This window comes from Gekko japonicus, unplaced genomic scaffold, assembly GCF_001447785.1.
Source record: "Gekko japonicus isolate JY-2015 unplaced genomic scaffold, Gekko_japonicus_V1.1 scaffold6794, whole genome shotgun sequence".
NCBI classification, from domain to species: domain Eukaryota; kingdom Metazoa; phylum Chordata; class Lepidosauria; order Squamata; family Gekkonidae; genus Gekko; species Gekko japonicus.
The window spans coordinates 3,856-19,272 of NW_015176643.1; the positions used below are offsets into that span (position 1 = coordinate 3,856).

At 43.0% G+C, this 15,417-nt stretch overlaps 1 pseudogene; it reads right to left on the reverse strand.

Annotated features, from left to right (window-relative positions):
* Positions 1–8,252: 8,252 nt before the first annotated feature.
* LOC107124151 lies at positions 8,253–12,793 on the reverse strand (annotated as a pseudogene).
* Between the last annotated feature and the right edge of the window lie 2,624 nt (positions 12,794–15,417).

Below are 15,417 nucleotides of genomic sequence, written 5' to 3' on the forward strand. Positions count from 1 at the left end.
CAAATGGGGTTCAATGTGGCCAAGTGCAAGGTGATGCACATTAGAGCCAAAAATCCTAAATATAAATACACATTGATGGGGTCTGAACTGGCAGAGACTGATCAAGAGAGAGATCTTGGAGTTGTAGTAGATAACTCGCTGAAAATGTTGAGACAGTGTGTGACTGCAATAAAAAGGCCAATGCTATGCTGGGGATTATTAGGAAGGGTATTGAAAAAAGATCAGCCAATATCATAATGCCCCTATATATATCAATGGTGCGACCTCGTTTGGAATACTGTGTGCAGTTCTGGTCACCACACCTTAAAAAGGATATTATAGCTTTGGAAAAAGTGCAGAAAAGGGCAACTCGAATGATAAAAGGGTTGGAACACTTTCCCTATGAGGAAAGGTTAAGGCGCTTAGGGCTCTTTAGCTTGGAGAAACGACGACTGAGGGGAGACATGGTTGAGGTTTATAAGATAATGCATGGGAAAGAGCAGGTAGAGAAAGAGGTACTTTTCTCCCTTTATCACAATGCAAGAACTCGTGAGCACTCCATGAAATTGCTGAGCGGTCGGGTTAGAACGGATAAAAGGAAGTACTTCTTCACCCAAAGAGTGATTAACACATGGAATTCACTGCCACAAGAAGTGGTGGCGGCTACAAGCATGGACGGCTTCAAAAGGGAATTAGATAAGCATATGGAGCAGAGGTCCATCAGTGGCTATTATCCACAAGGTATAGATAGGGGCTCTGGGGCAAGTGATGCTTTGTCTTCTTGGTGCTTGGGGGGGTCAACAGTGGGAGGGCTTCTAATGTCCTGGCCCCACTGGTGGACCTCCTGATGGCACTGGTATTTCTGGCCACTGTGTGACACCGAGTGTTGGACTGGATGGGCCTTTGACCTGATCCAACTTTCGTGTCTCTTATGTTCTTAAACTATTTTGCTTTAATGACAATCCATCAGTTTCAGTAGAGCTCAGCTTAACAAATGAGGAGAGGTTGTGGTTCAGTGGTAGAGTTCATGCCTTGCATGCAGAAGATCCAAGGTCCTGTCCCTGACATCCCCACTTAAAAAGGTTTCAAGTAGGGATTCAGAAAGACCTTTCTTTGCCTGAAAACCTGGAGAGCTGTTAGTTGTCAGTCTAGATAATAGCTGGATGGGCCAATAATCTGGTTTTGTACAAGCCAACTTCAAACATATGTTCAAGTATCCTTAGATTTGAAGGTTTAACCCTATGAAAACCAACCTGCTTGAATCCACTGTAGAACAAAAGCACCCTTCAATTGGGTCCTGCCTAGATTTTATTATATAAATTAAATTAGCATTTCCTTATGAAAACTTTTCCCCCAGGTTCTGCTGTTCCTTACATTGGTGTGACTTGACATCATCCACACAGTAATGTGAGATTTAAGATGCAACCTTGGTTCAGATGTTAACACCAAACCATGGTTTGCATTAACTCCTGGCCTCCAAACCGGTCTCCCACCAAAGCCCTGCAAGCCATCCCTTTCAGCTCCAGGCTGGGAGATTCCTGGAGATTTAAGTGGTGAAATCTGAGGGGGGGGGAGGACTTCAGCTAGGGCTGCCAGCCTCCAGGTTGGATCTGGGGATCTCCCAGAATTACAGTTCATCTCCAAACTGCAGAAATCAGTTTCCCAAGAAAAAACAGATGTTTTGGATGATGGACTCTGTGGCATTGTACCCCACTGAGGTCCCTGTCCTCCCCAGGCTTGAACCCCAAATCTCCAGGAGTTTCCCAACCAGGAAGTGGCAGCCTACTAACACCACCCACCCACTGGTGTCCAGGGGGAACGGGCAGCCGTGACCTTGGCAGATCATAATGCCATAGAGCCCATCCTCCAAAAGCGGCCATTTTCTCCAGGGGAGCTGATCTCTGTAGTTTGGAGATCAGCTGTAATTCCAGGAGACTGCCAGGACCCACCTGGTTGGCAACCTTAGTCCAACTTCATTTTTGCTTTTGCACATTTTCAGCAGGTTTGATCAGGAATATAAAATTGTATTTCTTTTCCCTCCTTCCCTACAAGCAGTCACGCATGGAATGCTTGTGAATGCATATGTCTTCTTGTGGTCCCACTTCATTCAGTGCTCCTTCAAATGTTACAAAAAACAAATCAGAATTAAATCAAGCTTTTTCTGAACTTTTGATTGGTTACCAACAGGCCTGGAGATAGAAGTCATGTCCCTTGAAGAGAGGCTTGATGTGTTGACGATTTTCACAGTATGGTGGTAAATATATCAGCAGGTGAATAATATCCTGGCGAGTTACTATTAAAAGGACAGGACAATTTTTTTCCCAGTCTAGCTGGTAATCCTAACTTTGTGTGTCTCTCAAAGAGGATTGCTCAAGAGAATTGCTTGTTATGTTTGGACAGATAGTGAGATCATAATGGTTAATCCTGTCGAGTACTGTTTTGAACCATCTGGGGTTAACAAATAAAATTGAACTCTTGGGCTGCAGTACTGTACATGCTCATCTGAGAGTAAACCCCATTGAACATCTTGAGACTTACTTCTGTCAAGAGAATATTCCTTGTCATTTAAAATATGAATTGTTCTTCTGCATTTTTGTCCTTATCCACTGACACAATCAATCCATTAATATACCTGATGATACCACTTCTTCAGAAATTAACATGTAATTTGTGTGCACTATTCCTATGTTATTCAAAGGAAAATGAATGAAGGATTTGAATCAGCTGCCTTTGGAGAAGCTGACTTGCTGATTGTCTGGAACTTGCTTACTTGCAAATCCCAGGGGGCATGACCCTCATTTGGATCATTCCAAGCAGATAAGTCACCTTTCACACCCAATCATTTTTGCACTTAAAAGTGACAGCATTTTGGATGTTTTTCCAACTGAAACCTGTTTCTCTTTTGGATGGAGATGCTACTACAGACAGGGAGATTGCAGGCTCATGCACTTTGACACTGAGAACCCAAGAAATACAACTGCCAGTACATTATTTGGCACAACTAGCATGTCTATTGGCGTGGTATTTGGTACATCTGTTACTAAATATTGGTGGGTACAGCACCTCATATGAGCAGGCCAGGACTTAAAACCTTTGCGGGTGCTTTGCTGACTTTTTGGAAGGGATGAAGGGAGAAATCAAAACACTTGCATGTTTGGCATTCCACTAAATCATGTTTCAACTAAACTAGTTACGTTCCTAGACCAAAGGCCACATTTTCAAACCAATAGCATGCACCACAAGTTCTGTGACTCAGATGATTTCTCTTTGTCAAAAACATTTATGGAATCATTTGCTTCAGTAGACAAATCAAGAACATGTAGTAGTTTAGTAGTTGGGCTAGATTATTAGGAATTCTCCAGATACTGGCAAATTACTAAAAAGTGTTTGTTTCTTTAATATTGTATTGTGCACGCAATGCAAATAAGTCCCCCCCCCCCGTGTGTATGCAAGTACATGAGAATGTGTAAATATATAGGTCCCTTGAAGATAGGTTTATTGAAGATAGGTTTATTTAAAGAGGATTTATTTTGCAAGTCGATTTGCCTGAGGTTGCAGCATTTCGGCACAATCATAAACATCCAGGGCTGAGGTGATGGGCAGGGCAAGGCTGACCCCCCCCTCCCCCACACGGCCTATGCTGAAAAATTAGTTTATGGTAATATTTAGCTCCCTAACATGAAAAGCACTGTGTGCTAATTGATTGCTGCAAATCATGCTTCTGTTAAAGGCAGGATACAAGCCAGACCAGTTTTATTTTTCTTGGCAGTTGGTAACCTTGGTCCTGCCTCTCTAGAGACTGGTGCCCCCCTTCAGTAAGATGGAAGCCTTGGCCTATGGCGCATGCCTCTGAGGTAACCCTTGTCCATTTTTCAGCATAGCCCCACATCCACTAAGAGGAGCTTGCTGCTCAAAGCAGATGGAGTTGAAGTGACAACAGCTATTGCCGCAATACAACAGAACCTTACAAAATGACTCTGGCCAGCAAGTGGCATCAATGCAACCGGGTTGCTTAATGATTTATGATTTTAAAAGGGCATCAGTGGGCATGTATATATCATCTTCAGCTAATAATCCTATGATACCCAAGTCAAAACTAATTTTTCTTTGGTTTCAGTCATATCAGAAGCAAGGCAACACTGATGCATGGATTTCTTTCCCTTCACTATAAGCCATTGCATTTTAGCATGATTGTCGCTTCATTCAACCACAACAACATTAAGATTTCTATCTATCATGTTTATGGAAATGGTCAAGTCCTGCATTATGTTGCACTCTTCCAATATTTCGTCCATGAGTTAAAAATAATGTTTCCAAATAGGAAAAATACTGCATTGACAAAACCCTGGCTCATTCTATTGTTTTCTCCAATATTTGGCTCGGTTTTAATACTTCCTTAGCATTTGAGTATGTGCTGACAGCAGTCAAGGTGAAAGAGTTTGGAATGAGTGTGTCTGCTAATAAAGGGCCTCAATGAGAGAGCGCAGGGTTTTTGCCCATCTTGTGTAAGGAATATCAGTACACAAGAGTGGATTTACTGGATGTGACACAGATCCATTTAGTTCAGCATTTTGTCTCCAACTGCAGCCACCCACAGGCCTAGAATTTTACCAGTAGGATATGAAGGAAATGGCCTTCTGTATTGGTTGTCCCTATTAATCAGAGAAGAGTAGTGCCTCCGGACATGCTTCTTAGCTATCATAGCTAATGGACATTGATAGATGTATCTTCTCTGAATTTCTTTTATAAAAGCTGATTGTCATCAACATATGTTGTGGCAATGAGTTCCATAAGTTAAGTTTCTTTTCTCCCCCCCCCTTTTTGGTGAAGGAGTATTGCATTCTGTCAGTCTGTACTTTCAATACCGTATGGCTACTGTCAATCATTTTCATTGAGAAACCCTGGGCTACTGTTATCAGAGACAGATGCAACTTTCTATTTGTCCATCCTCCCACGACATTAATGTTTTATAAAGCCCTTATTATGATGCACCTATCTGCTCTTAGGAAACAATCCTGTGTACTTTGCTTTGGAAACAGGACCCATGGTACACTTTGGAGTAATCATGTAAAAGATCAGGCTTTTACTGTTTGACTAGAAGAGGTGAAAAGTGTTGATGAATGAAGGGATCTGGCACTACATGATGACAGGAAATCAGTTCAGTGTAAAAATGAATGTGTTCCCCAAGCCCCTGCTGTATGGCATTCTCCAGTTCAGAGAGGAAAAAGAGGAACAGTTGCATGAATGAAGGTGGGGGAATAGACCACTGAAACCGCCCTTCGCCCAACTCCAGCTAAGCACATCAGCACAGTCACACATGTATCTCTCTCTTTCAGCCTTCATCAACACTAGTTGTTTAGTATCCGCAAAAGGCAATGCCAAGGAGAAAACTATTATCGGGAACAACAGGCATCAATTTCTTATGCTGCTTCTTAAGGTTGCCAACTCCAGACTAGGAGATTCCTGGAGAGGTGGGGGATGGTGCCTGTGGAGGGAGAAATTTCATGTAGAATCAATGGTATACAATAGAGCTTGCCCTCTGACGATGCCATTTGCTTCAGGGGAACTGATCTCTGTAGTATGTAGCTGTAGATTTTCAGGCCCCACCTGGAGGTTTGCAACCCAATTTTATATATTTCTGATTTCAACTGAAGAGTGCTCCAACGATTTATTTATTTTTAGACAGGCAAAAGGAGAATAGGAATCAACTGAAGTGGCTTAACCATGTGTGTTTACATTTTTGAACAGGAGAAATATACTGTTGCCACAATCCATGGTGTCCTTACAGATACGGTATAATGGTTGGAATGTTGGAGTAGGACTGACAAAACTCAGATTCAAATGCCATGAAGCTCAATGAACTGTTTACCATCCTTTGGTCTTGACCTACTTACAGGGTAGTTGTATGGATAAAATGGAGAAGGGGAGAATTATGTACACAGACCTAAGCTTAGTACAGGAAAGGCAGCATAAAACTGTAACAGGTATATAACCAGTGGGAAAGGGAAGCTTCAGTACATACATCCACAGAATTCCTGCATTTGCAATCACTTCCTCAGTCATTTCAGTCAAGTTTGGATGGACAGACAGTGATGCCTAATGCATTCCGTATGGAGATGGGTTTGCTGAGTGTGGGTAGTGAAAGCTCTGTTCCAAGTCTGTGCAAAGGGGAATAGAAGGAAGCTTTCTGAGGAGCAAAAGCTGAGCCAGATGAATGGATATATACTGTTATATATAAAAAAGTAATGAAATTTTAGTAATTTAGGGCAATACTTTGCATAGAAACCCTTAGGCCCCAGTCACATGAGCGGGATAATCCGCAGGGGACGGGAGGCTTTTTGAGCCGGAGCAAAAAGACGCACGGTAGCGTGATCTCACCTTCCCCCAAAGCTCCGTGCCCAAGCCTCCAGCAGCTGATCACACCACACTAAGCAACATAGCAGCAAGGCGTGGGACCACACTAAGCAACACATGCGTGGGATGCCGACAGGCGCTGGCTGCGACGGGCTACCACCGCTTCCTGATCAGACGTCCACACGTGTCGTGCATTATCAGGAAACTAGTACATGGTTCCCGGTAGCTTTTAAATCCATGTCTTCGGGCCGAAGCTGCAGGTTAGAGACAGGAGTGTAGCATTTCCCAGATGTTCAGGTATGATCACGCAGTTTTAATCCGCAGGCAAGCCGTACCTCCCGTAGGGCAAATTCGCTGTGTGAACAGGGCCTTGGTATACTTTTAGTGTAAACATAAATTAAATGCAGTGGTACAGTTATGAGAACATCATGGGCAGGTCAGGATTAGGGTTGCCAGCATCCAGGTGGAATTCAAACTGATCTCCAGATGATACAGATCAGTTCCCCTGGAGGAAATGGCTCTTTTGGAAGGTGGACTCTGTGGCATTATATCCCACTTAGGTCCCCTCCCAACACTCTGCCCTCCCCAGGCTCCAACCCCAAATATCCAGGGATTTCCCAACCCAGAAGTGACTCAGGATAAAGTTCTTTCATTAATTGTAAGTACCAGCAACCAAGTGCTCATATTTTTAAAAAGGAATTCTACATGGTTATACTTGAGGGACTGAAAACAAGTAATGGTACCATTAGGAGAAGAGAGTTCAGAGTCTGGGAAATGTCCTGTGAATTCAAAGTATATTTTGCCAGGCAGAATAAGCAGACTTTTTAAGAGAGCACATATAATTTTGACAGTCGTCACCCTATCCTCATTAAATCCAGTTTGCTTTATTCCTGGGCACTTTCTCAGTGTTGGACACAATTGATCTGGAGCAGAGGAATTTAATACCACGGATATCTGACAGTGAAAAGAAACACTCAGACTGCATTAATGGCAGCAAAAAAAAAAAAGCCTACAGGAGAAGAATTTATTAAAATTCTAGAACTCATAGAATTGTATGATTCTATTGCTGTAGCTTCAAGAAAGTCCATCCATTGGTACTGATATGCCCCACCAGACCCACTATTTCTTTAAATATCAGGAAGTGTCCATTATAGGTCACATAATCTCAACTGACTACACAGAGCAATGTGTCTATTTATCTGGATACTTTTACCCTGCTTTTTTCCACTAGGTGTGGACTCAAAAGTAGCTTAGAAGATGAGGCCACAAATACAACAAAAAAATCAAAAATCTACCAGGCTACAACAAATGTGGTAAAATCTTTGTCCTGATGGGGCAGACCATCCCATCCTCCATCTTTCCTTCCTTCCCTATATGTTTCCAGGGCTGGAGGAGACTTGGTGGCAAAAGCTCAGCCTTAGACGGCAACAGTATCTCCCTGGGTACTTCCTTCTTTCCAAGAGAGACTTTCTGTTCCTCTCTAGCCTATACAATCCTATAGACTCTGGCCCAATCTGCATCTAGCATTTTGCTCCACTGTTTTACCAAACCCACGCTGGAACAGAAATCTCCCTCTACATTGCATGCTACTTTCACTTTGATTGTCGGATTTTATGGCAGTGTCCAGACTGCATGGCGCTTTCACTTCCTTTGATCTCTTGGTTTTCTGGTAGCCGTCTGCATAGATTTATGGCTGTTTTATGGCCATTTAGAGGTGACTCTGCAGTCGATACAGTGTTGGCCCAGGGTATCTGAATGTGGTTTTGAGCTGCATCTTTTTCTGCTCCATTGTTGGTTTGGTAAAACAGTGGAGCAAATGCTAGATGCAGATTGGGCCTCTGTTGTTCCAAGAAGGGTAGAAGCCTTCTCTCTCTTACTGGGGTCCAGGGGAAACAGGGTCCTGAAGAAAGGGGGAATGCTCACTCAGAAGGGACTCCGTCTACACTTGATGAACAGGTATCCTTTTGTACCACTGTGTCTGAGACAGTGATGTTTTGTGTTCTTGGTTTTTGGGGCAACTTGATCTTTGGAGATTTACTATATGTTCTTGGTGAATGTCAGAATGACACTTTAGATTTAACCATCTTGCAAAATCTACTTTTTAATGATTATTTCTTCCCTTTCACTGTTTTCCTTCTTCAAGCTTCATTAATTTCCTCTAGATCTTCTGCCACTTCATTTTCAAAGAAAGCTCATGGTCATAGTTATACTTAACATCTCCATTATCAGGATCATCTCTATTTGTGTCCCAACTAGGACTTTTCCTTCACTTCCAGGAGTCTTCACATTCGTACTTTTGATTATCTTCCTTCCCCCTGTGTCTCCCCCTTGACAACTCTTTCCTAAGAGGAGAGACTATTCTTCTGTGTTATGTTTCTGTGTCTCATTTTCAATAGCTTGACACTCAGGGTTATCAGGGTCCCGCCTGACCACCAGCAGAGGATGGAGGGTAGGGTTACCAGGTCCAGGTAGGAAAACTCCTGATGAGATTTGATGATGGAGCCTGGGGAGGACAAGGAACTCAGTGGGGTGCAAATGCCATAGAGCCCACCTTCCAAAGCATCCATTTTCTCCAGGGGGACTTATCTCTGTAGTCTGAAGATGAGCTGTAATTCTAGGGGATCCCCAGGTCCCACCTGGAGGCTGGCATCCCTACGTATTCTTCATTTCTCCCCCCCCCCCGAAGAACCCCTGTAGGCCTTTCTGAAAACCTTCTGTAACTGTTGCTACAGCCTGTTCCTGATGGTGAAGGGCCATGCATGAATCTACATGTGTTCCCATAGAGGCACTTGCCAATCTTCAGCCTTTCTCTCTTCGGTACTTCCAGTTCTGGGTCCAAGTCTTTCAAATACACTGGGTTTTCTGGTCGTGTTATCAAATATGGTCTTGGTATTTTCCACTGTGATCTTCTAATTTTTGAAATTTTATACTGCTCCCTCCTCACCCAACCTGCTTCTTCCTGCCTCCACTGACACCCAGGGTGGGAGGGAGAATGAGCAGGGAGTCCATCTACCCAGGCCTAAGAGCTGCACCATACAAGGAGAAAAACTCTCCTATCTTACAAGAACTCCATTGGCTTCTAGTTTGTTTCCAGGTGCCGTTCAGAGTGCTGGCTTTGGCCTATAAAGCCCTAAATGGTCATTAAGATCTCCTCAGTCTGGACTATGGTTTCTCACACTGCCTGAAAATTAGTGGATAGTAGCAGGAGCCTTAACTGCACCCACAACATGTGCCTGTTGAGTTTTGCTGTTGTTTAGACACCAAGTAAAGTCTCTTTTGATTCCTCCAGTTTTGTTCTAGTGCTATTAATATACAAAAGAGCACTAACTTAGACTAACAAAATATGTGGCAGGGTAATATAATATTGTAATATTGTAATATAATATAATATAATGTTAATATGTTTGTTTTGGTCTGTTGCAGTCAAGCTCTGTTGGATTTTTGCTACAGACTGATCTACTGTAATTTGTTTTGCTGAAGTTTTAATTTGGTTAGCCAAACAAAACATTCCCATATAAATAATTTGAATAAACAGTCAATATTGACAATTGCCAAGTGCAAAAGTTTTTTTTTTAAATGGAAGTATCAACTCCATTAAAAACTAATGACAATTTGCCATTTATGTTGATATGGTTTGGACTGCATGAACAGTAAGTAAGGCATCTTTATGCATTCTCTGAACTAAAAAAACCAAGTAGGTTTAAAATAAAAGTGGGGGGGGGAGGTGAAAACCCAATCACATGTACATGACATTCCTTTTAGAAGGAAAAAAAATACTTGCATGGTGTCTGTAACACTCCTTCTGTGCAGGTGTTGCACAGGCTGGTATTCCCACTCTCTGAGCTGACACACGTTGTAGTGCTGCAGGGGACTGAGAAAAGGAGAGCGAGTGAGAAGTGTAGTAGAAGCCAGCAATTCATCAGATCCTCATGCCAGCAACTTTTTCCAGCTTCTTTCCTTCCCTGCGTGTCTTGCATAGCTAAAAAACAGGTGAAGGATCTAGCACTGTGTCATCTGTCCCCATTTCTCTAGCTCAGGAGCATCTTCCATTAGCCAGCCCAGGTAAGCAAGCTGTCTAAGGGTACAGCTAATTGTTGCTTTAGGCCTTATCACTTGATGCCCATGAAATGCCTGCATGCACAGCCTATCGAGAACCAGTTGTGTGCAGTCACCCTCATGGGCAAGACTGGATTCACCAACACAAACATCACTGAAGCAATGACTTCAGGAATCTTGGCAGTGGCATGTGAACAGCTGAATCTCACATATGTCACTAGAGGAACACAGCAAGCTTGCCAGCAGCTAGGAACCAATATGCAGCCTTTTCCAGGAATTTCCCCCCTACTACCACTCAGCCATAAGACTTGTTGAAGTGCTTGGACTTGAATCTCTACCTGGGAGCAGACCTCTCTTCCCAGTAGACACATCAGTAGGCTTGCTGCCTTCACAGAAGGTGCTGACTTATGAATACAGCCGAGTTAAGACTATAGCAGAGCGCCTTTATTAGCTTTGCTTTCCCTTCTGGCTGTTGAGTGAGCTATTTCTCACTCAGCCCTTGTGAATCCCCTTTATTTGTTTAATTATAAAATGACAGCAGAGCTCATTCTTTGCTGTTCAACATGGGGCCTATAGCCTTGATCTATAAAACAAAAACCAAAGAAGCTCACAGAATATAAACCCGCTCCTATTTTGGCCAGTTGGGCACAATGTATAATAGGCAGAATCCTCTAGGCATACCTGGATACAGATGGGGAGGGGGGTTGACAGGATGTAGCAGGGAGTGGTCAGTAGCTGGCAGCTGTGGGGAGCGTGTAGCGGACTTCTGGAGAACAGTCTGTGCAAAGTCAGAGGGGAGCCAAGACAGAGGGCAAAGTTAGGTGGCATAAGCTGATGTATGTAACTTTCTCCTAATTATTATTTTTTTGTAAAATGCTCAGCAGCTTCAGGATTTTGAGCAGAAAAAGTACAAGGAAGGAATGCTCCCCCTCCCCCAGCTGAAGACTGTAGCCTTCCAAGTCTGCTTTGTATTAAAAGTGGAGAGGAAGTTTAGTACAGCTTCTCTGATAAAACATGCACAGTTCCCATATATTTAGGGCTAGGTCCTGGTGCTGATTAGAGTAAACAGAGCTTAAAGTGGTTACACCCCTGGTTTAGAGCCTTACATTTCTTCTGTAGCTTCTAGGCAGGTCTCTTGGTATTTGTAGTCAGGGACTTCTTGGGCAATTGGTTGTTGGGTTTCTTGGAAGGTTTTTGATAGCTTCTTTGCATTGCAAAATTCAAAGTCTGGGTTGTCTTCTTTTACATGGTAGTTCATGATGTGCTCCTCTTTGGATAGGGCTATCATTTCTTTTGGAATATGCAAGAGAATTTCTGGGTCAGTATCAGGGCCAGAAGATGGTAAAAACATGTGCCTGAATAGGCATGTGTGTTTAGATATTCACGTAGTAGACACTTGGCAGATGTCTCATATAGAGCTTCTAAAGAGCTTTGAAGGCCAAGAGAAATGTTTTTACTATAGAGCTTCAGATGTTTACTAAAAATCATAATTTTTAGATTCAAGAAGACAACCATTACCTAGGTTGTCATAAGAACATAAGAAGAGCCCTGCTGGATCAGACCAGTGGTCCATCTAGTCCAGTATCCTGTCTCACACAGTGGCCAACCAGTTCCTCTAGAGAGCCAACAACAGGGCATAGAAACCGAGACCTTCTCCTGATGTTGCTTCCTGGCACTGGGATTCAAAGGTTTAGTGCCTATGAACATGGAGGTTCCAAATTGCCTGGATTTATATTTGCTTACTTGAGTATATGCTTAAGGTGGGATATGTGAAAGCCAACCACCTTTTTCATGGAAGGTCAGTCATTCAGTATGTTGCCTCCACATTGGTCATGACACCTGAAAGCTTATTGTGTTCAGGTTTCAAAGAATGAAGATCATTTCTACAGGTTTATCATTAATTCCTTTCAGTCCCCTAAATTTACCATATGCTTTGCATCAGCACTGAGGAATCCATCAGAACTGCAGCAACTTAGGCATTGACATATCAATGCACATTTGAAAACTGCCCACAAGACCAGCTTTCAGCAACTGCAGGCAAAGTATTAAAATGGAAATTGGGTTTATCTGCTGTTATATTTTCCACCACCTCTCTTTTTTTTAGGACAGCAATCTACATATTTCTCCAAATTGGTGGATCAAACATTATATACAGGTTTCCTAATTTGAGAGCTGTTCATTTAAAGTCAAGAGGAGAGGTAGAAGAACAAGTGTATTTCAATTCTGGTGCCTAATAACCAAAAAGGGATTTCATCCAGGGATGTAGCCTGGCTAAAGAAATCTTGCCATGCATGTTTACTCAGAAGTAAATCTTAGTGCTCAATGGGGTCTACTCCCAGGTAAGAGTGCATGGTTCTGCATCCTTATAGTGCTGCCCTAAGCAGAGTTGTACCCTTCTAAGTCTACTAAGACCCCAGTCACACGGGAGTACTTGAGCCCATTTTCTCCAAGAGACAGAGCACGGAGCTTGCATTGAAAAGAAACAGATTTATTAGTGGCTATTGCTGCAGTAACCCCCTGTGTGCTTCCAGGCCCCTTTGCGGTTCCATGGTCTCTGTTCAGCAAGAGAACTTCGGTGATCTTGGGCCAGTGATTCTCTCTCAGTATAACTTATCTCACAGGGTCGTTGTGAGAATAAAAGAGGGGAACTGAGTATGAGACCTCCAGCTCCTTGGAGGAAGGAAAGGATGAACGGGGGGGGGGGGGGAATCAAAATGCCCATCACAATGTTGGCTTCTCCCCTGTAACAAATGAGCGGGGTTACAGCACCTTTTGTGAGTGACAGCACAGTAGTTTTTAAATCTGAGAGTGTGTAAAGAAGGTTTCAGTTAGATAAAGTCTACGTACTTCTCATGAACCTGATCCTGGATTAGCACAAATCCTTATTTAAATGGATGATGATTTTAAACATATGTTGGTTGGCTGTTAAGAGATTGTTTGGATTTAATTGGCCATTTGTACCATTCATGTTTTTTCCCAAACTCTGTGTGTGCGCTCTGTATCCTTCAACAGACTGAATTATAACCACAGAAGCTGGGCTGTACTCGTCTGCTGTCTAGCATTATCAAATGAATGCTCTTATTTTCTAAATGGGAAACTCCATCCTAAATCTACTGTCTCAGAAGGAGGTCCCACTGAAATAAATCTTCAGAAGCTTCATATTGCAACATAATTGAAATCAATAACATCTATTCCTGAGTAAATTTTAAGATTTAACTCTAAGGAAGGAGATAATTGACTAGTACTTTGGTATTGTGCCATTACCTTCTATAACAACAATTTTGCTAACACCTTCTCTATTTTTTTGCATACCTTCACATTTTTATAGAACTGAGAGACTCTTTTGCTTAATTGTCTGGACTTGATCCAAAAGCTGTTTACTTTGGAGAGCACTTAAACAAGTGGAAATGCTGTACATCTTTACTAGGGGGTTGCTTTATGAGGTTATAATTTTAATTGTAGGGCTTTTAGTATGTGGTTAATGTGGTTGTTGTTCAAGGGCTAATGTCTATATATTTTTCAAGTACGGTATGTTTTGCTGGCTAAGGTTTGAGTACTTTGGACCAGCCTTCAAACGTAAATGTTACCCAGTGAATATCAAGGGTGGTTCTAGATGTTGCCAGAGAGAACAGCATCTCTCTGCAGCAATGCCCAGCAGAACCCAGCTGAGTGGACTTGTGCCGATGTGATAATGCTGGAGATCTACACTTGCTTTGCTGCCATCACCACCACAGTGTGGGCACAATAATGCACTTTCACTTGTGTTTGATCAGATCTGCAACATGTTTTCCTCCACTTGCACTCTGCCTGCCCAGCCATTTCATTCGTCCTCAGTACTCTAATGAGCTTTCCAAGCTCAACAGAAGGGAAGGGTTTACTTAGAAGTGATGGTATCAGTCACCTGGCTTAGCTGTGTATTCTGCAGGCCAAATAGGGTTTCAACAGGAATGCTAATCTTAGTAACTAGAAACTCCCTGGGAGTAGTCAGGGATTCAGCTGGATCCATCTGTCTTCATGGATGGACTGATCCTCCATCCCTGAGAAGGTTCTTAGTGACTGTCAGTCTAAAATCATCCAGGTAATGGTTGGTCCATAGCAAGAGCATGTCTAGAGATTTCTCCCATTACCACACCATTCACAGGGACTGCAACATAGGTTGGGTTCAGACAGGCAGTGTGCCCAATATAGGCTTGTGTGAGGAACGTTTCACAACTGGATTAAATGGGCCATTCAGACGGCACATCTGTCTGGCATTCCCCACCTGTACTCAACCCATCTTGTAATGCTTTAAAAGATACCTGGTGAAAGTGGTAGCAAACCCTGGAAAACGCGATTATCCCATGTCCATTCCGCACCAACAAAGTGTGAACACCAAAAGCCGCATTTTTCTTAAGCGCATAAGCACTCATGCGCATAAGTGCATATCTTCAGATTACAAAAAAAAGAAAGCCATGCCTTACAGCTGTGCCTCCAGGCCAACAGTGTGAACGCTTCCTTGTGCCTCCTCCCGGTATGCTCCCGCATCAGTCGCTGCAGTGTGAACAGGAAAACCCGGAACAGTTTGTTCTGGGTCTTTTTTGCCACGACTCCCTCCCACTTCAAACTGCCCATCTGAACTCAACCATAGACCTGCAACATTCATTGGGACTTAAAAGTTATGATACAGCCCCATGTTTATAAGAATGGCCACAAAGTCCTGCCACTCCAGTTGAAGCAGGCTTAGCATGAATGTTAAACTGCCTGATAAGTAGAAAACTTGGTATCCTTGACACCAGGTCCAAGACCACCTCCACCAGCTCAGGTAGGGAAACGAATGGGCAGCAGGGTAGGTGACATACCAACAGAATATCCCTGTTTTGTCCCAAGTCTCCATAATCAGGTACATACATTCAGAATGGAAACACTGGTTGGCAAAGCACTGGTGAGTGTCACAGAGGCCTAAAAGACAACAGTCACTCCCTCTCCTTGTCCATCAAGGGCTGTGGTCACACAGAGCATTAGCCACGCTACAGAGATGGAAGATAGGTG